General features: G+C 49.6%; 1 protein-coding gene across 2 annotated transcripts in view; it reads left to right on the top strand.

Annotated features, from left to right (window-relative positions):
- The window catches only part of SAMD4A (sterile alpha motif domain containing 4A), a gene marked incomplete at both ends in the record, with an annotated part of 64,014 nt that overhangs the window by 12,342 nt on the left and 25,013 nt on the right, over positions 1–26,659 (top strand). The window lies entirely within an intron of this gene.

Genomic DNA, 26,659 nt, shown 5'->3' with positions numbered 1-26,659 from the left:
AGCTTCCTGCCTCTGTGGCAGAATTTAATACTGATGTGGATATGTTTAGGATGCATCCATTTCCACCCCCTGCTGCGGGCTGGGTGCTCCCCTACTCAGCCTGCCCAGGGCCCCATCCGTGGCCTTGAGCATCTCCGGAGATGGGGCACCCACTGCTCTGGGCAGCCTCTATTGAGTAGATGACAAGATTTGCACTGCTTTTAAATGAGTAATTTGATAACTTTTATGGAATCATAGATTGATAGAATCATCTGAGTCCAAGAGGACCCTGAAAGGTCATCTTGTCCAACTCCTGTACTGCTTTCACATTAGGGAGAAATTCCATCTTTTTAAACCCCATCAATGAAATAGAAGTGAGCTGTTTTCTGATCTTGCTTATCTACCCAGTGCTTGAGCACTGAGGCTTCCCTTCGTTGTCGCTGTCTCTTTTGTTACAGCAACCTCCAGCATATGGCTGAGAGTTTTGCATCTAGCTCAGACGCGTAGTGACATGCTCTTCTCTTCACATCTCAGTCTAAAAATGGCCTTTGGTTGGTTTCCAGGATGCTCGTGAGTACTTGGTGCTGGGAAGGAAAACAAAAGGCCCGCCGACACCAACAGCTTTTGCAAAAGAAGCTTTCTAAAAATGCATCTCCTTCTTGCAAGGAGAACACTTGCGCCTGGGTTACAGCACACCAGTTGCTGTTGTTGACGTGCTTTGCTCAGTTTTGCTGTGTGGGATTTTCAGTGCTGAAGATTTCTTTTTTTTTTGAGAACAACCGAAGGAGGGCTGTGGGGATGGAGGGGGGTCCGGAGGGCAAGAGGTGGCTGAGGACTGGGTTTGTTGGACCCAGAGCAGAGGCCTCGTGGTGGTTACAGCCCCTCACAGGGTGTGGAGGAGAAGGCTAAGGCCAGGCTGTCTTTGAACCCACGCTCCCCACGCTGGGTCTCCGTCCGTCTCCATCTCTCTCCATCTCCCACCACCAGAGCAGGGTGAGGGCTGCGTGGGGATGGATTCCCTCCCTCATGGCATGCGCCCAGCTCTGGCTTTGGCTCTTGTTTCAGAGCTCCTCTCTGCTTGGCTGTCTTCAATTTAGGAACCAGAGTCTGGGGTGAGTGCCTGTGCCATGGAGTGAGACCAAGACAGGGCGGCTGCTATAGCAGGTGCTGCTGTTCCTTCTGAGCCCGCTGCCACCAAGACCTGTATTTCCACATCATCTTTGCTCTTGCTTCAAGTTCAGTCATTAGGAATTAAGACTTATTTTTTGGTACTGGGGCAAGAGAAGCAGCGCCCAGGGCGGCTCTTGCAGGTCTGTGCGCTGACATCTCTGTGCCTGTCCTATGCCTGTCCATATGTATGATGTTGTTCTCCAGTTGTGGACCAGCCCTAAATCATGCTCCTTTCTAGCTTACGAAGTTGGGTAGACATCCACCAAGGAACCCAAATGGGGATGGTGGCTCCCAGGGCCAGCTCTGAGGTGAAATGCCTTGCTTGAAACTGCTGAGCCCCCCACAGAGCTCTGTGCTGTTATCCCTTTGTCCCAGAGATGAACAAAAAGGAGTCCATGGTTTGTGATAGGAGATATCAGATGGCTTCATCTGTGTTCCATGGTCCTTTCTGTAAGAGGCAGATAATCTACCTGGCAAGGGTGCTGGGAAGCTAACTGAATTCGTGCTGAGGGCTCTGGATAGAAATGCTGCAGTAAGCACAAAGTGTGGGTGTAGGCACGGTGCCGTACAGCGCTGGGATGGAGCGAGTGTGCTCATGCACACACAGAAATGTGCTGAGGCTTTTCTGCATTGCCTTAGAAATCTGCCTGTGCAATTGAAAGTGTGAACAGAGAAGGAATAATCAGGCGAGCATTGCTCTTCATGACCTCTAGTTCTGAAGCGGAGCCTTTTACTTGCCTTTGGATTGTGCTTGTTGGGGTCAAGCTCTTGGAGGACCCGTCATCTTCCCCATCTAAGAGGCTGGCAGTCGTGCCTTGTCACTCCATGCTCTGTCTCTCCATACTCTGCCTTTTGGGTGAGCTGGGTTTTTGTTTTGTAATTTGCCACTATCTCTGCAGAATGGGCAGCTCTCCTTGCTGGATCGTGGCACCAGGTCCCACCCCACAGTGTCCCCAGCAGCCCGTGGAGCATTCTCACAGCCATCCCGTGTGCTTCAGGTGGCCAGGTCCAGTGATAAAGGCACCCTTGTTAGTGTGGGTTGCCTTGAGCTGTGTTTCCACAGCTCTGTTGACAGAGTCTTCAGACGTGTAATTCCACCGGATCTGGCTGCGTACAGAGAAGGCTGGATTATTTGTGTTTCATAAATAAGGCCAGAAAATGCAAGATCCCAGGCACTGCAAGCCAGCTCTATATCACTCCTACAGGCCTTTTCATTTTTGCTCTGCTGCATTTTCCTTTCTTTCTTTATCCTTTCTTCCCTCTGCCCCATGCCCACCCATTATCCACCCTTCCCAGAGTTTCCCCTCCTATCTGAATGCATCAGTACAGTTTGGGGCTTAGCTGCTGGAGGGTTGCTCTGCAGAGAAGGACTTTGGTGTCCTGGTGACCGTCAGGATGACCATGAGCCAGCAATGTGTCCCGGTGGCCAAGAGGGCCATAGATTGTGGCCAGCAGGGTGACGGAGGTGATTCTCCCCTCTCCCTCCTGTGATGGAGCACAGGTTCGGGCTGCCCTGAGGGGTGGTGGAGTCTCCTTCTCTGCAGATACACAAACCCACCTGGATACATTCTGTGCAGCCTGCTGTAGGGAGCCTGCTTTAGCAGGGTTTGCACTTGATGATCTCTAGAGGTCCCCTCCAACTCCTATGGTCCTGTGGTTCTGTGCTGTGCCATTTGGTGCAGCTGCTGGGGTCTCAGCCAGCTTTCACACTCCTGCTGTTTTTTTCCCATCCCTCCCATTTGTTCTCCTGGCCTTCAAACCAGCAAAGGGATGGAGCAGGTTTAAGGCAGCACCTCCCTGACTCCTGGGTCCCTCTGCACTTAGGGAGGGGTGCAGCAGCTCTACTTTACTTCCAGCATCTGCTGGAGCCCACTGGACAAGCAGTTCTGTAAATGCAAACGAGCAATTTGATTAATTAGAGCTCTCTGGCCATTTTCCAGCTGGTTGTGGGCACTGTGCCCCTGGAAGCATGGGATGACGTGTCCCCAGGCTGGGCATCTGGGCCTGGGCTCACACCCAGACCCTGCCCTGATGCTGAGGCTCTGAAAAACAGGCTAAAGTAAACCCTGTTTTTTCCACAAAAGGGTCTCTAATGATAGTTTAGCAGTCCAGCCTGGCCTTAAAATACTTTGCAGGGGCCTATTGAAATAAAAACAGCACTGGTACAAACGCCATACGTTCAGTTGAGTGTGGAGGTGTCCATTCAATTAGCAAAGTGCTCAGGGGAGCACCTGTGAGTGCGAGGAGAGCTTTGCCATTCCACCAGCACGGTGAGTCCTGTTCCTGGCCAACCCAAGCCCCGTGGCATCTGCAGAACCAGCTTTCCTGCAGCCTACCCTCATCACCAGGCAGGCAGTTCTCCTGCTTGCAAAGAGTTCCTCTGCATGGGCTTGGTGAAGTCTGAGTCTGTGTCCTATGTAGGTAGGATCAGCACACAGTGTGGTTTATTCATCTGCACCTTGATCTGTGTTGCTGGTACTTTCCATATAGGAACTTGCTGTACTTCTACGATTAGATATATGCTGGACATTAGTGGCCAGGTGTATATGGTTAACAGCTGGCATTGGTGCTGTGACCTCAGTCTGGTCCCCATGGCATGCAACGTGTGGCCAACCCCTTGATAACTGAGCTTTACAGGTACACTGGTGGCTGGATGCTGGAGGGCACGGCTGGGGTGGCAATGTTTTTTGCTTGCATTATTTTGGCTGTAGAGAGGACAGGGCTGCACGGGTGTTGGGACGGGGCAGGTTGGGTGTCTGCTGGATTTTCTGCCCTTGGCAACTGCTAGCAGATGCCTGGGAAACAGACTCAGCAGCAAGGCTTGTAAGTGAGGTTTTCCCAGTATAAACTCTCATTTTCCAAAAATCAGCATTTCTGGGGTTTTCTTAGTTTCCATTTAGACCAACTGGGCTGTGATGTGAGTTTGGGAAGCGAGCCCCATAAGCAGAAGAACAATAGGAAGCTATTCAGGCTACTTCTCTTCTAATGGAAAACAGACCGAAGGACTTTTGTCTCTTGTTCTGGGGGAAGTAAATGAGTCTTTGAAGCTCAGCACACTCCCTCTGAGTTTTCAGCACAGCAATTAATACAGCCCCCCCCGTGTTAGAATCACAGAATCATTCAGGTTGGAAAAGACCTCCGAGGTCCCCAAGCCCAACCCATCCCCACTGTGCCCACTGCCCGTGTACCTCAGTGCCACATCTCTATGGCTCTTGTACACCCCCAGAGATGATGATCCTCCCCCGCTCCCTGTGCAGCTGTGCCAGCACATCTCTGCTCTTTCAGAGAAGAAATCCTCCCTAATACCCAACCTGAACCAGAAACACCGGGTCCATGACACAATGGCAGAAGCAGTGACCCTCCAGGAGGAGGTTTGGCGCTGCTCAGCTTCCAGGTTTCCTGTTTCAGTCCGAGATCCCGTGCTGTACAATCAGCATCATCAAGTGGGCTACATCCGAGAGGCTGCGGACGCCGGTAATAAATCCAACTGGGCTTTCATCTTGTCATTTGAAATGCCCTTTGTGGTGTTTTTCTGTTTTCTAACTTCCTTGGTAGGACAGTGGTTAGATCTGGATATATCCGAGGCGTTAACCGTGTCTGCCTGTCTCTGTCTTCCCATCCAAAGATAACAAGAGCTGCAGGGCCAGCCCTTCCCCCAGAGCTGCAGGACTCGTGTTGCTTTTTGTTGCATATTTTGGCAGCGAGAAAATAGCCTTGAAGTACAGTAAGAGACAGAAATATGCCAGAGCATCAGGAATCAAACCGGTCTCTTTAAGGGTAGAGTAAAAGAACACAAAGATTTTTTTTTTCCTCCCTTTCTAAAGGTGTTAGGAACAAATAACCATCCCTGGAGGTGTTCCAGAACTGTGGAGATGTGGCACTGAGGGATGGGGGCAGTGGGCATGGTGGGGTGGGCTGGGATTGGGGGTCTTGGAGATCTATTCCAATCTGAATGGCTCATGCTCCCAATCGGTTATCCAAAATCCACTCCCATACCCTCAGCTGGTTTATATAGAATCCTAGAATGGCCTGGGTTGCAAAGGAGCACAGTGCTCACCCAGTTCCAGCCCCTGCTATGTGCAGGGTCTCCAACCAGCAGCCCAGGCTGCCCAGAGCCACATCCAGCCTGGCCTTGAATGCCTGCAGGGATGGGGCATCCACAGCCTCCTTGAGCAAGCTGCAGTGTGTTTATATTCCCCTTCTGTGCCCGTTTTTATCAGGGTGGGCTCAGCAGAAGTGTGGAGAGGTGTTTTTAGACCTGATGGAGTCACTCCACCATGAGCACAGAGATTTAAAAGCTACCACAAAAACCCAACCCTGCACTCTTGCCGGTTGTCACCTGGCACTGAGGGCTCCCAGACTCCCTGCAAACCTGGATGAGCCTCTCCAAGCACTAGCAATGTTTCCCTGGGGTTAATCCAGAACTCTGGCTACGAAGAATGTGAACTGCACCAGCCTAGAAGAGTTGGTTTGCTGTTATTTAGCAGCTATTTGGTTTTTGCTATGACTCCTCCCATCACTGTGGCCCCATGGTGGTGGCAGTAAGACCTGAAGGGAGGAGGAGCAATTCTGAAAGCAACCAAGAGACTGCAGCAGTAGTAACAGTACTAATAACGAAGCTCTGATTTAAACAAGGCCTTGGTAGTTTGGAGGAGAAAAGGACCAGAGGCAGAGAAGGAATATGTGATGTGCCAGCAATGTCTTCAGCAAAAATGTAATGAATTATTCTAGACCTGGAAGTGCTAGTGCTGTGTGTGCTGCAGAGCTGCACTCCTGGTATGGGGGGTGGTGTTGGATTGAAGAGCATAGGAAGGGATGTGCTCATTTTTAGGCAACTCACCGAAAGAAAAAAAGTAGAAATACAAAAATGAATTTCAAATAAAGTAATTGGAAATTAATTGAAATTTAATTTTAATTAGGTGCCTGAAATTGGATCGTCTGGGTCCCTGGGGTATGTCCTGTCACCATCTCTTCCTTTTTTTTTCCCCTCTGTAAGGAAAATGCCAATTAATTTTATGAAAATGCTTTAAATAACTGAATGCCTGCTACCTGTTGACTGCTGCCATTTCCTTCCATCACTCCAAGCTCCAAAAAAGACACATTCTGCTCGGGAAGTCTGAGCAGTGGTGTTATTTATAGCTGAGTTGCTTGGACCTGGATAAACCTTGGCTTTACTTGCAGCACTACTGCTGCTCAGTGTGGGCAGGGATGCTGCAGGACCTCGTGGTGTTCCCCTGGGCTGGCTCCATCCCTACCCAGAGCCCTGTCCTGCACCGTGCAGGGGCTGCCCTTGGCTGGTGTGTGCTCTGCTTTCAGGTGGGTTGCAGCCACTTCAGCCTTCATCTGTAAGCATATTGCAGCATAGAACCGTTCGAGTTGGAAGAGACTTTTAAAGGCCCTATGGTCCAACTTCCCTGCAATGCACAGGGGCACCCACAGCTCCATCAGTGCTCAGAGCCCATCTCCTGACCTTGGCTGTCTGCAGGAATGGAGCACTACCACCTTTCTGGGCAGCCTGTGCAGTGCTTCACCACCTTTATTGTGAATCATCAGCCTTCTTTGATCAGAGGAGGACAAAGTGCAGGACATGGTGTACAGCACTGCAGTATATGGGCTTGTCTCTATCCCAGACAGAGCCCCTGGTGCTGTGGGTGCAGGGAAGATGGGTGTCCTGGGGCACCCCTGCACCTTCAGGATGTGGTTACAGGGTGTGAACCCCACCAGGACTCAGAGAAACCCCCACTGGAGCTTCGTTTACCAGCACACAGCTCAGAAATCCTCCCTGCAAGCATCTCCCTAGATGTGCAGGGTGAGGCAATGCCCCCAAGGAGCTGACAGGAGCCCTTCAGCCTTAGGAGGGGCACTAACGTGTGTTTAGCTGCTTCTTACTCATTCTGCCTCTTTCCACGTTTCGGCTCCGAAGTGAAATCATCCCTCAGCATTGAACTAATGGAAACTTGCTGGAGGTGCCAAGAGAGGTTCTGCTGCCTCTGAAACTGTTTTTCCAAAGTGCTGGAAAACGCCGTGCTCTGTTTGCAGGGTGGGACAGCAATGTTCAGACCACAGCGGGTACCATGGGATGCCCAGAGATAAGGCAGAGCCCCCCATGTCGTATCACAGCAAGAAAGGAGGCTGCTCTTTTTGTCACACTAGGTGTGTAGCATGCTTGCAAAGCCTCCGCAGCTCCATTGTGCTGCCTGTGTACGTAACCACTGTGTGTCCTTCTCCACCAGTCTTCACTGCTAATGGTCAAAGGCTTGGAGGTTTTCCAACCTGTGCCACGAGGAGTTTTTACCATATAAAAAAAAAAAAATTACAGGTGCCAATAATGCTTAGTTGTTTTCCGATTCAATGAAGCTCTGGCAGAGGAGTTTACGTTTACACCGAATGTCAGTGGGGCATCATGCATGTCCTCCGGTGCTGCCTCCAGGATTTCGTTTTTCCTTTTTCATTTCCTCCTGAAGACAATTCAAGCCTTGAGTATGAGAGCCTGATGAGGGGAAATCACGCAGCAGAACATTTGCTTGTGGTTTCTCTCTTCTCTCCCTCCCTTTCCCTGTGCGTGCCTGTAGGAGAGGGAGTGCGGGTGGGATGGGAGGGGGGAGGCTCGAGCCCACATTTTCCAGCAGGGAGCTGCCGGGCTCGGCACGCCTGATGTGCCTGCTGCTTGCTGGGGTGCTGAGGGGGTGGTGGGATTGCTCTGAGTTGGGTTTATAGGCGTCCAGCCACCCCTTTGTAGGCAGCAGAATCTCGAGATGTGCGTCTCCTCGTGTCTCCTTTTGATGCAGCCCCCAGTTCTCCCTCTCCCATCACCTCTGTTGTGCATTCACTGATCCTGAGTGGGTGCAAAGCTTGGGGGGGGGAGGTGTGGGGGACGGGGGCATTGCTCCCACCTGGGGGCTGACAGCGGTTCCTCACACTGCAGGGTGGATGGTACCGCACTGTGGGGAGATGAAAGGAAGGGCTGCTTATCTAATTACCCCAAAGGATAATTATAGCAAGGAGCAGGAGTTGAAGGAATGAACTCTCTGGGCCTGACTCATCCCCTTTGCTCCTCTCTGGCAGCACCGAGAGCAAAGTGGGTGGGAATGTCCCTGGAGATGCTTCCCACGTCCGACGGCATCCTTGGATGCGATGGCTTTGTCCGGCAGCCCTGGGGCCACACGGGGATCTGGCCAATGCTGCTGAGCACGGGGCTGCCTGGCGTTTGGTGGAGCCCCAGAAAAGCAAGGAGGCAGCCTGCTTTGCCCACATGCAGCACTTGGGTTTCAGTATTTTCAGGCCAAAGGGAGCCAGAGGGTTTGTCTGGCGTGACCTCTTGCATAACACAGGGCTGGAGCCTTCCACTCGGCGATTCCTGAGTCATGTCCCGGGCGTGTTTGAATTGGGCCATGTGCACCTAATTAGGGCAGAGCCTTGTTCCAAGGAGCTGGGTCTTGAATGAATGCAGCTCAAAGGTGTGCTCCTTATATAAGGCACCGATGTCCATCCTCAGCAGCCAGAGAGCCTCCAGTAAGACATACCCCATCACCCATCCGATCACCTTCTACTTCCCATGTCACTCACCCACATCTGCATTTTTCAGACCTCTCCCCCCACCTCATTAACCAGCGAAGGGATGGAAATGTCACATCCCACCCCCCAGCCGGTTTCCGTTGCCGTGCTGTATAAATGGGTCGCAGTGATGTACCAGTGAAAGAATGCAGCTAACCGCTGTCGGTTGGGATCTTCTCTCGTCCTACGGAAACTCCGCATTCTTCGGCCAGCTTGTGGCATGCCAGCACATTCCTGCTCCATGAGGTGGAAGCAATCCTGGTAGTGTGAGCTGTGATTTCTGTGACTGGGGTGGGGAAGCGCCGCTTTAAAAATACTTTTAATTATATTCTTTCTCGGCAACACATCAGCGCCGTTTTTAGCCCATTACGAGCGCTGCCTTTTTTCTCCTAAATCACGCCTATTATCTGATTGACCTACTTCTTATTTGATGGGTGTTGTTTTTTGGTTTTTTTTTCTTATTTTTTTTCTGCCATCACGGAATGTTCTATTTTCAGACACTTAAAGCCCTTAAAGGAGAAGGAAAATAAGGAACTCTGTGTCATAGAATGGTTTGTGTTGGAAGGGACCCTTAAAGGCCCTCTGGTCCCACTCCCCTGCAATGAACAGGGACACCCACAGCTCCATCAGTGCTCACAGCCCATCCTCTGCCCTTGGGTGTCTACAGGGATGGAGCACCACCTCTGTGGACAACCTGTGCCAATTGGAGATGGTTGGCTGCAGAGCAACCTGCTTTTGTTTGTATGATGATGAGGCTTGAGGGAGAATGGAAGCATCCCAGTTGTGTGTCCTTGTGGTGTTTTAATGAGGTTTCCATGCAGGATCCTGCTGAATTCCAGGCTGGATGTGGCTTTGGGCAGCCTTGTCTGGTGGTTGGCAACCCTGCACATACCAGGGGGTTGAAACTCAATGATCATTGTAGTCCCTTCCAACCCAGGCCATTCCATGATTCTGTGATTCTGTGACTCTATGAATGCAGTCAGTGTGACACAGGAGGTTGGGACCTCCTTCCTGGGGACAAAGAAATGAATGTGAGGTGTTTGTGCTGACCATGGATGAATCTGCACCAGCTCTTTGTTAGCTCACAGAGCACCTGGGAGAAACAATCCTGGCATCCTGTGTTAGAGGATGCTTAGGGAAAGCACTCTGTTTAGTTTACCCAGGAGGGTGCAAAGAATTGATCCAGCCATGTATAAATACCTTTGCAGGCAGTTTGATCCGTGCATGAGAGCTGTATTGAAGCGGATAGAAAAGCGGGGATCCCACGGGCATAAAGCACTCATTACTCCAAATGCAGCAAGTTGTGTAATTGATCACCACCCAGCCCTCCACAGCCATTATACCAGCTCCCTTACGAACCTGTCAATAATCTCGTAATGTTTTTTCTTTAAACCTTAGTGGGAGATGTCTCTCCCCACACCTGATATGTTTCTTGCTACGCCTCCAGCCTTGCCTCCGGTTGCATGTTGTAAAAATCCCAGTTCTCCTTTGGAAGGAAGGCCCTGCCAAGGGCATGAGGGTTCTCTGTTAGTGACTGTGACCCATCTCAGCCTTTTTTCCAGGATTTTCCTCATCAGACCTGGTCCTAAGTACCTCCAAGGATGGGGCACCTACAGCTTCTTTGGGCAGCTTGGTGAGGCACTGGAACAGGCTGCCCAAAGAAGCTGTGGGTGCCTCACCCTGGAGGTGCCCAAGGCCATGGATGGAGCCACGGGCAGCATGAGCTCCTGGGGGCAACCAGCCCATGGCATGGTTGGAATTGAATGATCTTTAAGGCCCTTCCAACCCAAGCCCACATAGCAGTGCCAAGAGCCAGTCTTGTTGCTCCACCTGATGCTGCGCAGAGTGGAAAAATAAAACAAAGGAACACGTTGGCATCAGGCTCGTCCCACTCTCTATTCTTGGCCTGTTGTGATACCAGGAGTGTATTTTTAGGTCTGCAGTCATGTGTTTGCTGTGCCTCCCTCCCATCCTGCCAGTCTCCAACCCTAAACAGCTGCAAAAGAAAAGAAGTCTTAAGGGGCTCCAAGCAACCTGTTGGGCTTTTGATTGATCTGCGAAAACAAAGAATCCCATTGGTAGTGATGCAGCCTGCAGTGGTAAATGAAAGATACATTGCAGTACCAGTGTGCTCTGTTTTCAGATGTTCAGAATGATCTTTTCTTAGCAAACTTGCCTCATTGTCCAAAGACTTGTGTAACTAGAGAGGTAATAGCCTCAACTTGCACCAGGGGAGGTTCAGGTTGGATATTAGGAACAATTTATTCTCAGAAGGAGTGGTGATGTGTTGAAACAGGCTGCCCAGAGAGCGGTGGGGTCACCATCCCTGGAGGTGATCCAGAACAGTGGAGATGTGGCACGGTGGGCATGGTTGGGCTTGGGGATCTTGGAGGTCCCTTCCAACCTTAATGAATTTGTGGTTTTATATATATTTATATATGTGTGCTCAGATTTCTTCCCTCATTGAACACATGGATGCTGTGATGATGGGTGCCCTATGCTCCCTGTGTAGGCTCTCACCTGCGCAGGGACGAAGATCTGAAGGGAAGGCAGCACGATGGGATAGCTATAAAGCAGAATATATCCACTCAGAGTGATGGAAAATCATTCACAAATCACTGGGGGATAGCACATACTCCTGAGGAGCTGCTCTAGACAGGTTTTGTACATGCCAGACAGATAGATTGGAGTGTAACATTTACTCAGGAGTAAGAAATGGAAAAACCTCACCCCAACCTTTTAATACCAACTCCTCTAAATTACATTTTTATTGACTTGTTTAAAATACAATGCAGGCGAAATCTGTTTCTCAAGAGTGACTTATGCTGGAGTTAAAAAACAGAAAGCAACTCTTGTCTGCCAGCCAAGCAAAACTTGGATTGGCTATTAGAACCAGGGTTTTGTTGGCTAGCATTGCGCCTGATTACACGAAAATGTGGGAGCTAATGCTTTCTAAAGCTATTTTTCCAGGCTTTCAGATGTTGGGTCGTATCACCTACTGTATTTGATCAGCAAGACTTCCATTCTCACCAGCCCTAATCAAACCCGCGTGTCTCAGGAAGCGCAAGAAAAGCACTTTTTTGCTCTGAGTATTTATTTCTAAGTAAGCATAGCTGTCATCTTAGACAAAAGATCTGTAAAACCATTTTGTTGACGTGCAAAGGAGATGGATAAACTCGATTGTGAGGTAGTGTTGTGCAGACTGGTGGAAAGAGCGTGGAGATGCTCTGTCTCCACTAGACACACTTGTCTGTTCTGCTTGTAAATTCTTCCTATAACGAAGATTGCCCAGCTCCTTGTGTCAGTGCTTTGGGGTCCTTACTGCGAGCAGATTTTCCCTGTTTGATAAACTAATGCTTCTTCCGTTGTGAGTCCCCATGGTTTGCCAGAAGCTAAGGGCAATAGGTCTTCGACAGAACAAGTGGTAATGGCCTTAGGTTGCACCAGGGGAGATTCAGGTTGAGTATTAGGAGGCATTTCTTCTCAGAAGGAGTGGTGATGTGTTGAAACAGGTTGCCCAGGGAGTGGTGGGATCACTGTCCCTGGAGGTGCTCAGGAAAGGATGTGGTATAGTGGTGTGGTGGTGATGGGTTGATGGGTGGGCTGGGTGGTCTTGGTGGTCCTTCCAAACTTAATGATTCTATGATTGTAAGTTTTCCTTCCAAAATGACTGCTGATCTGCTTGGGTTTCTGAAAGATGTCTGTGGCTGCAGATGGGAGACAAAGGGAGCTGGATTTGTGTCTTGACTGGAGATAGTTCTATGGGAATTGTGTGGGAGCTATGAGGGAGTATTATAGCTACTTTAGATGTTGATTGATAGAGGTGGTGTTTTGCAGTGCTGCTCCTCAGGTTGCGAAGGACTCTTCTGAGAAGCATGCAGAGTTAACTTTCTGTTCTATAAGGTACTTCACAGGGAGATCCTTAAGGAAAAAGGTTTCTATGATACGGGCAGTGAGGCACTGGCACAGATTGCTCAGAGATGATGGGCTCTGAGCACTGATGGAGCTGTGGGTATCTCCGTGCATTGCAATCCAAAGAGATGGCTTTTTGCCTTTATGGCCTCACCCCATGTACAGGGAAGGTGCCAGGGGCACAGCCACAAAGCATGTAAAGCAGACCTGGAAGAAATGGCAAAATGTCTACTCCAAGTCATGCACTGGATGATTAGATGCAACTTACTAGCTTGGCCTCCTACATGGTTTTCCCCCAGAAGTCGTTTAGGAGCATCGTAGAGTCATAGAATGGCCTGGGTTGCAAAGGAGCACAGTGCTCATCCAGCTCCAACCCTCTGCTGTATGCAGGTCGCCAACCAGCAGCCCAGGCTGCCCAGAGCCACATCCAGCCTGGCCTTGAATGCCTGCAGGGATGGGGCATCCACAGCCTCCTTGGGCACCCTGTGCCAGTGCCTCACCCTGCAGTGTGAAAGGCTGGGAGATGTGGGGGAGGAATGGCACGGTGAAGCCTTGGGGAGTCCTCAGCTGTGCCATAGGGGTGCTGCTTTGTCTCCTGTTTGCAGAAGTGGCTGCTAATGGAAAGCCGTTAGGAGAACGGGGTTGTGTTGCAGCTGAATAATGTAGTAAGTCTGAATAAGCAATGTTTCTATAGGAAGCACTTGGAAAGATGTTTTATCTACAGAAGCGAGGATGCTTCATTAATCTCAGTGAATAATGCCAGGCCATAAATTATCTTCATAATAGACATATTTACATTATGAAAAGTAACTGTGCTTAGTCTTAGATGAAGGGAATTCAAAGGAAAAGAATTAAAGAAAATTGCTGGGCCTTGCAGGGAGGTTGCTTTGCTTTCAGCATCAGAAAATATTGAGAAGAGTCTCTTGATAACAGGAGGAGATGGGTGATAATGCAGAGGAGTGTGCCCCACATCCTGAAGCTTCCCTACACATCACACAGGGAGGCTGGAGACAGGGAGGACCCAAGCAGCTGCAGGAATTCCTCTGAGCTGGGAAGCTTCAGCCTCCCACGGCTCTGCCAACACAGGTGCTGCAGAAGCAGCGATGAGCAGGAGGAGGATTCTGTTGGACTCAGGCAACACAGCAAAACTGTCTGCGTCCCCACGGGGTGCAGTTCTATCCCGTCTGGCCAGATTGTGAAACACTGCAGGTATTCAGCAGTCAGATCTCCCTGCAGCCCAGTACGTGGCTGCCTGAAGCTGTGGCACTCTCCCTGTGTCCGCTGCAGCTTCCACTCCCACCAGCTTTATCAGCACAGCTCCTTTGCTTCCACAGTTCACACTTTGGGCATCACAGGAGCTGCTAGCTCACAGCAATTGATTGGAGATGTGTGGATTTATCCATTGAGAAACCCCAGAGAATGTTAGTGCAGAGCAGCGTGGGCTGAATCTCTCCGTGGGGGTTATTGCAATGCACTGCTGCTGCAGAGGGGAGAACAACAGGATGCATGGAAGGTGATTTTCCTGTGCAGGAAAGAAAACAACACTTGTCTTCCATTTGATTGGATGTTTTGTCCCAAATACTGCGATATTTGGTCAAGAGAAAGAAAAGGGAAGAAGAGGAATGATTTCATTGACTGTTTAGAAACTTTTCAGCCCTGGGTCAGGGCAGTCCCAAGCATGAATGCAGGCTGAGTAAGCAGTAGATGGAGAGAAGCTCTTGGGACTGTTGGTGGACAAAAAAAACTGTGTGTGATCCAGCAGTGGGAACAGTGGGTTCCTGGATAGTCTGATCTCATGGTTGGCAACCCTTGCCTGTGGCAAGGGGCTTGGAACAGCATGATTTTTGAGGTCCCTTCCAATCCAAGCCATTCTAGGATGATGAGTACGAGGATGTAACATATATCTGCTGTGAACATGCTCAGTGCTGTTCTGGGGACTTCCATGGGCAGCAGGTGGTGGGGAAGGGGAGTCCTTGGGTATTCAGTACTGTACAAAGCCAAAGCAAGCAGCTGAGCAGCAGGGCCATGCAATTGCAAGGGCATCAATGCTGCTCGTTAAGGTAAATGCTCATGCAGACCCATGCATCTCATGTTCAGATTGAGGTGAGCAGCGGCTTCACAAGAAGATGCCAGAAAGGTGCTGGACTCACCAGCCCTGGAGGTGTTCAGGGAACGTTTAGGTGTTGTGTTGAGGGATATGGTTTAGTGAGAGCTACTGGTGATAGGTGGGTGGTTGGACTGGATGATCCCGGAGGTCTTTTCTATCCTTGGTGATTCTGTGATTCCCCACACTCCTGCAGGGCAGAAATGTGGCCAGGGCTTGGTTCTTACACCTCCAGCATTGCAAGGAGGTTTTTGTTGTAAAATCACAGGTGTGTTTTCCATGGACAGTACTGTGTAGGTTGTGCTTTGAGGAGCCTGGCAGGAGAGCAAGCTCTAGCAGGGTCTTTAGGGTCTGAATCTTCAGTGCATTGGGGTGCCGCCAGTGGATGGATGTCAGCTCAAGGTGCTCCCAATGGACTGTGTTGCATCATGCTGGTTTCCAGCAATAAAAATGGGTTCAGATCTGAGAAGCAGGCCAAACCTCAGACTGAAACACATGGTGGTGATGGATTGGCAGTTGGACTTGGTGGCCTTTCCCAACCGTAACGATTCTGTGATTGCGCGATTTGGATGTGTAGCTGAGTAAAACTTTCCTTGAAACTCCTTTTTCGTCAGGCTCTGTTTCCTCTTAATATGTGGAAATTACATTATTGGCCAGTGCGCTTCCAGCATTCACTTTATTTTTAACATTTCCATGTCCGCTGTGTGACGGGAAGCAGCAGCAGTGGCCTGTGAGCATCCAAAGATAGGAACGGGTTTGTTTTATCTTTCCTATGGCCGCGCTGAATTTTGCTGTGCACGTCTTGGCCGGGCTCCAGGAGAGTGAACCAAGCCCACCAGATTGAGAAGAATTGAATAATGACCGCCTTGCGGTGGTGATGCGGGGAGGAACAAAAAAGTGCTTTGAAGATAATGACAGCCCATGCTTTGAGGAGTGCCAGCCTTGCAGAGCGTGCTGCTCGTTAGCACGCCGTGATTAGAGGACGGGATGAGCAACGCAGTGTGCGACGATGCCCGATTTGGATTTCCTTTAAAGAGGGAGTGGCGAAAGGCAGGGCACAGACAGAAATAACCGAGCATCTCCCCGGCAGATGGTCCCATTCCCAAACCTAAAATTACACGGGATGAGGATGAAAGGAATTAGCATCTGGTGGCGAGGGGAGGGCAGTGTCCCTTCGCCCGGGGCTGACCAGATGGCCCCAGCTCTACCGATGGCTCCGTATGGGTGTTTCCAACCTTTCCCCACTTGCAGACCTCTGGATATTTATATTTTTCTCCCTCCAGGGGAGGTGCAGATTCCTGCAGAGCAAATGCAGGCTTGCTGGCAGGAGTCTCGCTTCTCCTGGTTCCCTTTTATGGACCTTCGTCTCCCTGCTCCTCACTGCAGGACCGGGTTGGGATCCAGCTGGGTACGAAACCCCTTGGGGACCAGCACCCAGGACATCACCAAGTGCCCTGACGCTCCTTCCATTATCCCAGCTGAAACCATGTGTGGCCTCACTGGATGCTGGGGTGTGCAGTGGGTGCACACTTGCTGTGCCCTGGAGCAATATTTTGGGTTGCCAATGCTCATTTTAAGGACTTCTTTCAGCTGGAGCAGGAAAAGCCTTCTGGAGAGCCTTCAGCATCAGTAGCCCAGTGATACAATGGATGTCCCGTCCCTGGAGACATCAGACCGGATGGGGCTCTGAGCACCTGGTGGAGCTGTGTGTTGTAGGGGGGTTGCACTGGATGCCCTTTAAGGGTCCCTTCCAACTCAGACAGCTCTGCAGTTCTATGAAAATGACCTTTTTGAGTTGATTGACCCCTTCCCACTGTTAATTTTAGCTGTTAATGGTAGTGTTGGGGGGCCCCATGCGCCCCATCCCCAGAGCACTGCAGGAGCGTCAGGCAGCATGCAAAAACAATCGTGTTTCAAAGCAAGGGAACACCCAAGAGCTAAGATTTACCATGTGCACAGGGGGATGCTGGCAGCGCCTGGACCCTCTCCAGCATTTGTAAATGTGAATTACACAACATCGCAGCGCTCTGCAAAGGCCAGGGCAGAAATCTCTGCAAGAAGCCACTGGGAGAAGCGAGGCTTCGCCTTCCTACGTCGCCACGTTTTATTTTTATTTCACTTTTGAGCTAGTCAGAGAGCGGCCTGCCAGAGCCCAGAGCCGACAGGCCATGCCGACGGATGGCGTGAGGTGCCGGGGGGAAGGAGGGGAGAACAGGGATGTTCTCACCCTGCTCTGCTTCCTTCCTTAGTGTTTCCTATTAAGCCGAGGGAGCCGCGCTGATGCGGCCGCTTTTTTCACCTCCTTCCAAGCTGGAATTGAATGGTGGATGATTTCATCGCGGCCTTTTTATGTCGAAGCCAGCGGCCTGCGTCATGCAGCGGCGAATTCAGGCAGATTTTATTTGCATGTGAGTCATTGAGCTTTTCCAGCTGAATGTCACCGAGTTGGAATTTTTGGGCTGATTTTGTTGTTGTTTTCATCTCTTGGTGTTTTTCCACCCGCCTCTGTTGCTGCCCCACGCTCCCTTCACCCCCCAAAAAGAAGAGGAAAAAGCTAAAAGAGCCCAGAGCTGGGGTTTGAGTTGGCAGAGTCGAAGGATGGGATTATGAATGTTCAGTGGGGGGGGAGAGTGGGGGGGGGGGGAGAGAGAAAAAGGATGCTTTATGTCGCTCCCCGAGCCGGCGCAAAGCCAAGCCAAATGGAGGGCTCTAATTTGGGAGTGGTGTTATTGCAGGTCAGAGGGAGTCAGTTGCGGGCTAAATTGGGAGAGCTGTCACATGCAGTAGCTGCAAATGCTGACGGTCACGTGGAACACACGGCCCCTCGTACAACTCGCTTGGATTTTGTTGACAACGCTGAAGTGAAGAAAAAAATCTCTTTCTTTTCCCTCAAAAGACGTGCTGGGTCGCACAGCCCCCCGCCTCGCTGCCCACTCGCCCCGGCCCTCGCTGCCCTTTGCACAGAGAAGTTTATAAATAGAGCAACTCCTCCATTATGTGCAGCTCCAGTCTCTTTATTTTTACACTGGAATCTGTTCAATGATTAACAGTTGAAACCATGTGCTGTATATCAATACCTTACATACTCTTCATAACTTATTTTTAGTATTTTCCCCCTTCTAAATCCTTTATCCATGTTAGGCAACACAGTTATGACATCCAGATAATATTTTTTTTATAGCCTTTGAAGAAACTTATCTGCATTTCAATTGAGCTTTTGCTAAAAGGCTTTTTGCAATTGAAATGAAGAAGTCAGAGGAGTGCTTCCTCAGCTTGTGTGCTTTTGCCTGTAATCTCCCTGCTGAAAGTAATGAAGCTTTGGGTGTTTTTGTGCATTGGGCTCAGAGAAGAGTTATGGAAGGCACAGAATCATAGAATCACAGAATTGTTCAGGTTGGAAAAGACCTTCAAGATCACCAAGTCCAACCCCAACCCAGCGGCACCATGTCCCCCAGCCACCTCTACCCTTTGTCACGTGCTTTGTTACATTTGGCTTCCTATATCCTAAGAAATTCCACTCAAAACTTGGACAGGAGGACATGCAGAGGCACATGAGCAATGTAACCCCAAGGCAAGCAGAAGCAGTGAGCTCATCTACCATCTGCACCCCATGCTTCCCAAAGCAGCAAAACCCTCCAAGTTCTGCCGTTGCTGCAATCCCAAGCTGCAGGAGGCCACGGGGCAGCTGGAGGCACCCTTTCCCATTTGTGCTTTTAATCCTCACTGACCCATCCCAGCAGCCATCCGACCCAGCAGCAGGGATATCTTTGTCCCACTGCAGGGACGGCCATCTCGGTATTTCTGTCGCGGCATTGCATGCTCAGGATGTGCTGGATTCCCTCCTCTCTTCCTCTTATGGCCCAGGAACAGCACTGAAACCACATTTTGGTGTCGTTGCTACCTTCCCTCGTCCCATACAGAATGTCCCCTTGCTTTTTCAGCTGCTTTCCTCCATCAGCAGATACAGTCATAGAATGGCTTGGGATGGGAGGGACCTCCAGTTCCAACTCCAATGCCATGGGCTGGTTGCTAGCCACTGTATCAGGCACCAGATCAGTCTGCCCAGGGCCCCATCTTAGAACACCTCCAGGAATGGGTATCCATAGTTCTCTGGGCTTGGGAGCACGATGCCTCCAGTGCCCAGGAGGAGCTCGTGTGCTCCAGCAAATAAATAGAAACTGGCACTGTGAGGCCTTGTCTGGTGACGGGCTGCCTGCTTGAGCTTCAGTTGGGGTTTGCTTCTCCTCCAGCCAGAGTTGGGAAGTGTTTTGGGATCTCTGAGAGATATTGAAGACTGCAAGTGCTCGTGCCCGTGGCTCATTGCTACCCTACAGTGCATAGGGATGAGGCAAGGAGTGCTTCAGAAACCACCAGGACATGTCTGGAGGCTCCTGTTCTATTTGAATCTCAAGCACATGTGTCTCTGATCCACTCCTGTTGGTCATTCCTTGCAGCATGTTCTTTTTCCCATGCCCTGGTGAGCATCTGGCCTCCTCTTGGGCTTTGCATAAGAAGTGCAGAGGTGGTACCTTGGCTGGCTCTGAGCTCTGATTTCTGACACTGCATCATTTCCCACATTTTTCTGTCCAAGTCAGACAGAACTTGTGGGATTTTCACTCTTCAGCCCCGATTCACATCCGTTGGCACTGCTTCCATCTATGCTGTCACTGCTCAACAAGGTTGAGCCTTCTGGACCGCAGCTGACAAAATTCGGGATGCTAATTTGCCTTTCCCAGGTATTTCATTGCATTGAAACTGAATGCCATCGTTCATCAGATCTTTGAGGTCCCTTTAAACCCAAGCCATTCTGTGATTCTGTGATCAGCATGGTCTGGGTCCCTGTGGCACCTGTGGGGCTTTTGATGAGGTTTCCCAGCATGCTGTCTTAGCTGTGACTCAGTGAGATGCTCTCCACGTTGCAAAGCTCTGCACTGAATTAAAAATCATGTTGCTAGGGAGTATTATGATAATACGTGGTTTTATGCTCCATAGCAAAAATGTGCGACAGTTATGGCCTAGAAAACAAGCCCATAAACTTCCCACCAGATGCATGGTGTGAAAATGGAGCAAACTTCAGCTTGGTATTTATTATGTTGTGGAAAAAGACTCATGCTCCCAGTGGATTTCCTGAAAGTCTGCTTTGGGTTGATGACCCTAGTGGTGCTAGGAAATAGGTGCTAGGAAAAATCTTCATTCTTGTTGCTGTCTGCAGAAGCACACACACATAATGCTTGTGCCATTTGATTCTCCAGTGCTAAAAGTACATTGGTTCTGGGTTTGTATGAATGGATTCACAAGAACTGGAGCTCTGGAAGGTCACTGCGTTTAGGGAGAAAGCAGTGTTAAAAGTGAAAATCTTTTTTCCTTCTACTCATTCTCCAGCACAGTGGAGCCAGGCTCTTCTGTCCCTGTAGCTCTGTGTGAATTAAGGGACATTTTGTGTAGGGATCTCCCAGTTCATTCTGCTGCTGAACAAAACAAGGAGTGTTTTGCTCCATCTGGGAGCATCCTTTGCAGTGATGTCTTCCATGCAAGAAAGGGAACATTCACTGTGAAGCAGACCATTGACAGGGCTGACGATGCTTTGGAGGGTTTGGTGTACTGCGTTTAAAAGGGCAAAGTTGGGCTTGTGTCATAGCCTCCAAAGAACTGGGGTTTTGTGGTTTGCTTTGGTTTGTTTTTGCCATAAGCTGCATGTCGTATGGCCAGCAACACCTCAGAGTGGCTTGCATAGAAGAGTTGGAAGAACTTGGCTGTTTTTCAGAATCAAAGTGCATTCAAGACACAGCAGCCAGCCCTGCGATGCTCTTCCATGCCCATCTACTTCTGCACCAGGGTACCTTCATTTCAGAGCTGCAGGGACCTGAACTTCAGCACAAAAAATATGGCTGATGATGGTCAGGGAGCTCTTCGGAGCTTGCAGCCCATCAGTGCCAGCGAGCCCATCCTGCTGCCTTGGAGATGGGTGCTGGAGAGTTTGCCTGTTGCATATGAAGCCATACTAAGGCTGATTGCTGTGATATTGCATCTTTTGGCTAGAATTGCTTTCAGTGATTAAACTGCTAGGTTTCACAGATTGAAGGGATATCATGTAGTTTACATGGAGGTTCTTAATCTCCTTCATTAAAGACAGTGAAGATCCTCCATCCTGAAGTCCTCTATGCTTCTCTCAGCACTGAATCCTGGGCTACAGTCACAAACATTTGCTTTTGCTGCCTGGTTCTTGCCTTTGCTTTTCCAAGGAACTGGTGTTGCCTGCACTGGGAATTCTCCAGCCCCCCCTATGCAGTGCCCATCGCTCTTGCTCCATTTTTATGGCATCTCCTTTTAATTCCTCGCCATCCACCATGGCCTGCTCATCTCCCCTTCTGCTCTGAGCTTTTCTGCCAGATGAAAACAAAATGTTAGGAAAGTGCTTGATGTATTTTTATCCCTGTTGAATGTGAGGTTGCTGTTGGCAGCACAGAGGAGCGCCAGTGCCAAGAGGACCCATGGGTTGCAGAGCATAACCAGCACATTTTCCATTGAGTCTGAAGTATGCACTGGTTGGGGTGCTGGAGGATGGGTGCTGTATATGGGCTTTTCATGGCTGAAGGCACACATTGCTGTCTGTCTGTCCCCTTGTAGTGGGTGCTGATGGCAAAAGATCCATTTGTCCTTTGAGATCATCTGCATGGAAATCAACCAGGTAGAGGAAGGGGCAGTTTGGTAATTGCCTTGTTATGATGCATTATAGAATGACAGAATCATTCAGATTGGAAGAGACTTCAGGATCCCCAACTCCAATCCATCCCACCGTGCCCGTTGCCCATGTCCCTCAGTGCCACATCTCCACCTTCTCTGAACACCTCCAGGGACGGTGACCCCACCACTCCCTGGGCAGCTGTGCCACTGTCTCATTACTTTTTTGGAGAAGAAATTCTTCCTAATATCCAACCTGAACCTTCCCTGGCACAGCTTGAGTGCATTACCTCTCATCCTGTAGAATGAAGCAACTGCAGACCATTGGGTTTTGTAGGTGTTGAGGTGGGCAGTCCAGCCCACAAGCCTTCCTGGTTTCTGCTTGCTTTGAGACCTCCTGACTTTTCCCATCTCCTTGCCAACATTTCTTACAGGAATAGAGCTTGCCCACCACTTCCCACATTTTTTCCCAAGACCTGCATAGGTGAGAGCCTTGCTTTTGGTGAGACAAGGAGCAGGATTTGGGTTCACCATCTTTTCAAGCAAGAGCCGTGCTCACAGCTTGTATCTATCTGCTGCAATTGACAGGTCTGCAGAAATCTTCGTCGTCGAGATATATTTTTTTTAATTAGCATCAGTTGCCATAAAGCAAAGGCACATGCTGAAATACTTATTATTGGCCTCTCATGCAGGGGAAGGCTGCCAATTTTTAATGGTGGGGGTATTGATGTGTTCTGGAAGGGGTACAGAGAGGGTTTCCAGCAGGGTTCTCACTTGGTTTGCTTGAATGTTGCTCTTTTGATTGGGCCTTATGTAGGGAGAAAATGATGTAAATCCACTGAAACAACGTGCTGTGTCTTCTGGCCAAGATCTGGCTTTTTTTTTTGCTCTCTTGTTTTCAAACCACTCTGTGTAGGGTTGGGATTGGTCACTCTGTTCCACTCAAACTTAATACTAAGCCAAATAACAGTTGATCAGTGTGGCCTCTGGAAGTCACAGAGCCAGCAGAGGCATTACGATGGTCTCAGGATTAATGAATGTGGAGTCACATCCTGCTAGAGATACAGCTTTTATCTTCTGTGGAACTTAAGGGAAACAAGAATGGAAGGAGGCTTGAGCATAGGTTCACAAGTGTCTTGAGAAGATGCAGAACGTGAGATCTGGTTAAATCAGACTGCAGTTCATCCAGAAGCAAAAAAATAAATAAGAAATAAAAAAAAGATAAATTCAAGCTTAACTCATCAAAATCCAAATGGAAATCAAGGCAACGTGAGACACGTGGGAACAAATGGCTGTTAAGAATAGGGGTGCTGTTTGCCTCTTGGTGATGGCACTTCCCTGGAAGATGGCATGTGGCCATAGAGACTGTAGGGCTGTTAATACGTGTGCTGCTGGAGCTTTGTGAAGCAGGAGAGGTCCAAGTGCTGTTTTTTATGCCAAAAAGAGTGGATGCTTCCACTGAGCTGTACCCTGCAGCAGTGCCAGGGCCGCAGTGGTGATGCAGGAAACTGCAAACAATGGGAAGCTCTTCTGGGAATGTTGCTGAGGAAGAGTTTCTCTAGGTGGGCATTTTTTGCCCTTCCTGCACGCCCAGAAATAGCCATTATGTGCACCAGGGCAGCCAATTTCAGGCTCGCTCCAAGTAGATGCAGCGGTGTACCTGGGGTGTAGTCCATCCTCAGTTTAGTCCATCCCTAGGAGGGTTCGGTCAGTTGGGCTCCGTTCCTCCTCCAAGACCCCAATGCTGGGGCACATCCCATGCAAGATCAGGGATCCCAGTATCAATTTTTGATAGAAACTCTGTTTTTAGTCCTTGGGTAGAGCTGGGAGCACTGATCCGTTTGGCCATTCCGGAGGTGTCCTGCTTAGTCAGTGCCCTTCAGATACATGGAGCTTACTAACTCTTAGTCATTTCTTGCTTGTGCAAATCATCTGAATGTGTTTTTGAGAACTTTTCGTGGAATATGTTGTTAAACTGAAAACAAGGGTATAATAAAACAGTAATTTAAGAGTAATTCACTGACAACAGGAGCCCTTAAATGCACTGACTTACCATTGTGGAGCGATGATACCAAGCCTGCTATTTAAACATACTCTTTGTCATTCAGAAAATCCTTGGGCAGCTTTTAAAACACTTGCAGTCTTTAATTGTTGTCCTTGTTACTCATTATAGGCTGGTGTCTGGCTCATAAATCGCACATCATTCATCTTGCCCGCTTTGTCAAAGCCTCAGCTGACACATTTGTCTACTTCACTTGTGAAATGCGATAACTTGCATACGACAATAGGAGCATAACCCAATTTCTGCCACAGAGCTCTCCCTTCTGCTTTCAAAATGAAAAGGTTTATCTTGGCTGGGGTTGTTGTTTTTTATTTTAAGCACTCAAGAGATATCATGCATTTCATTGTTCCTCGGAGACATCACCGCTAATGAGCAAATGCATCCCTGAGAGTGTGCTGGCAGCCCATCCTTCTGTGCAGGGTCACTGGTTTCCAACTTGAAGCTAGAAGGCTGCTTGCAAAAATTAGAATGGAGCAAACAAACAAACAAACAGGTATTGCGTACTTTGAGCTTTCTAAACACCAGACATTGTTTTGATAGAGGAAGGCTGAGAGGACAAGAGTGCTCTCCCTGCTGTCTCCCCACTGCATCTGCTCATAAAGCAGCATGAGCTTCAGCCTTAACAGAAGGACCCAGTGATATGGGTGGAGGTTGGTGGCCCTGCATGTGGCAGGAGGGTTGGAGCTTCATGATCCTTGAGGTCCCTTCCAGCCCTGGCCATTCTGTGATATCTGAGGCAATCACCCTGTGCTTTGCTCTATGGCAGGCAAACCACTCTGGAAGGATAAATGAGACTGCAGTTTCACATGGCACCTTACATGGCTGTTGCAAATATCTGAATATCTTTTATATCCCTGGCATTCCTTCAAGCAACCAGAGTTTTTATTTTTGCCTCAGAGAGCATCAAGTGTTGTTGAAGCAGCATGTAGAGGAACTAATGAGGCTGTTATCTCATTAGTGTCCACACCTGTGACCTGTGAGCACTGCAGGCAGCATGTAGGGACTGGGAGAGCTGGCAGCTGGGACACGAGTTAAGTCCCACCTGATCATGGGAGGCTGATTTTGGCAACAGCTCCTGCTGAGGTTGCCCACCCCTCATCCACAGCTCTGGGATAAGGTCTCCATCCTTTAGGACTTGTGATTTCAACCCTTAAAACCTCTTGGGTGCTCAAAGCAAGTGTACCAAGCAGGAGCTCTGTCAGTGACTGGGTGCGTGGTCATCCTGTTGGCCTTGCAGCACAAATCTGCCTTCATCAGCTTTGTACAGTAAGTTTTCAGCTTCATATTGCCTTTGCAAACTGTGGAAATGATGGAAAAGATAGCAAGGGCCAGAAGTGATGGTGATGAGGTTGGTCATAGGATCGTCAAAGAATGGCAGAATGGTTTAAGTTGGAGGGGACCTTAAAGATCATGGAGCTCCAACCCTCTGTGCTGGGGAGGGTTAACAACCCAGAGCTACAGGCACAGGAAAACTGCATGGGCTGTTCTTACTGAGAAGGTTACCCCAAATAATCCCAAATTCCCTACTAGGATCTTCTGAAAGCAAAGGGTCTTTAACACTCGTCTTGCTTTTCTGTTTGTGTTTAATTACTCTGTGTGAAAAAGCAGAGCTGCACCGGAGTGTTTTGAGAGTGGTCCCATGCAGAGCACCTGATTACTTGGTATTCTTGGCAGAGAGATCATGCTCAGATCCCCCAAACAGTGGCCAGCTAGAAAAGTACAGAACAGTGAATTACGACCCAAAACGTTACGTATCCACAGCAGAACGCACCCAGCCTCCTGCTACACTTGTGTATTCCCTACAAGTGTACTTAGGTTGAGAGTTGCTTTTCCAAATCCACTTCTTAAGCAGCAGAGCGTGCACATCTCCGCATGCACTGAGCACCAACATCTCGGTTCTGCTGCCAGAACCGGGGTTCCGTCCCACCCAAAGCTGCGTCACACGATGGTGAGCAGGGATGGGGAGGAGGCTGGGGCTGCAGGGAAGTGTGTGCCACTGCAGAAAGTTCCAGGGAGAGCCAGCAGCGCTTCCAGCAAGCCATCTAGTGGCTTCCTATTAAAACAGTTGCATGCCTGGAAATGGGAATGTGAAGCCAGAGTGCTGTTTGCTGCTGCTCACTGGTGTTTGTGTCGGGGAGCTGACATTAGGGTTTGTTTGTTTCATCTCTTTGAAAGGGGAGATAACAGCAGGACGAGGGGAAATGGTTTGAAGTTGAGGAAGGGAAAATTGAGGTTGGATGTCAGGAGGAAGTTCTGTGCTGTGAGAGTGGTGAGGTGCTGGAACAGCTGCCCAGAGAGGCTGTGATGCCCCGTCCATCCCTGGAGGTGTTGAAGGCCAGGTTGGATGGGGCCCTGGGCAGCCTGGGCTGCTGTGAAATGTGGAGGTTGGTGGCCCTGCATTGGTGGGGGGTTGGAGCTTCGTGATCCTTGAGGCCCCTTCCAACCCAAGCCATTCTGTGATTATGTTAGCCGGATGCTGAGCGGTGCCTTTTTTAGGGTCGTGGTGTAATAAGGTGTTGGAAGTGTTGGGTTGGTTGCTGCGCTTGGGTCTTCCCAAGCTGGTGGGCTGACCCTACAAGTGGACATCAAAATCTTCATTTCATGGATGCGTACATCAAATACATCTATCACATCACCCTATAGATAGATGAGAGGTTATGGCCCTCAAGTTGCTCCAAGGGAGGGTCAGCTTGGATATTAGGAAAAAATTCTCCGAAACAGCAGTGATGGAGTGGCACAGCTGCCCAGGAGTGGTGGGGTCGCCATCCCTGGAGGTGTTCCAGAGCCATGGAGTTGTGGCACTGAGGGACGGGGGCAGTGGGCACGGTGGGGTGGCTTGATGATTGGGCTTGGGGATCTTGGAATTATCTTCCAACCTAAATGATGCTATGATTTTATCACTAACAAAACTCCAAGTAGCATCACTGGGTCCAGGGCTCCCTGCTGAGCTCACCTCCCTGCTGACAGTGGGTCACCACTCCTGACAACTCCCATATGGTTTTCTGATGAGCCGTGTGCCCACATGGCGGCTGTTCCACCTGAGTGTGTCTCTCTGCGTTGCTGGCAAGGAAGCTGTGTGCAGCAGCATCTGATGAACATCAAGACATACGGTGCTTGCTGCTGCTCCAGCTATTCGCAGGCCAGTTACTCTGTTGCAGAGGGAAATTAAATTGTTCTTGACAAATCTGTGTCAGCAG

The sequence above is a fragment of the Tetrao urogallus genome (assembly GCF_951394365.1).
Source record: "Tetrao urogallus genome assembly, chromosome: 6".
Taxonomy (NCBI): Eukaryota; Metazoa; Chordata; class Aves; order Galliformes; family Phasianidae; genus Tetrao; species Tetrao urogallus.
The sequence above is the reverse complement of the archived record's forward strand: the minus strand, read 5'-3'. Positions and strand labels throughout refer to the sequence as shown.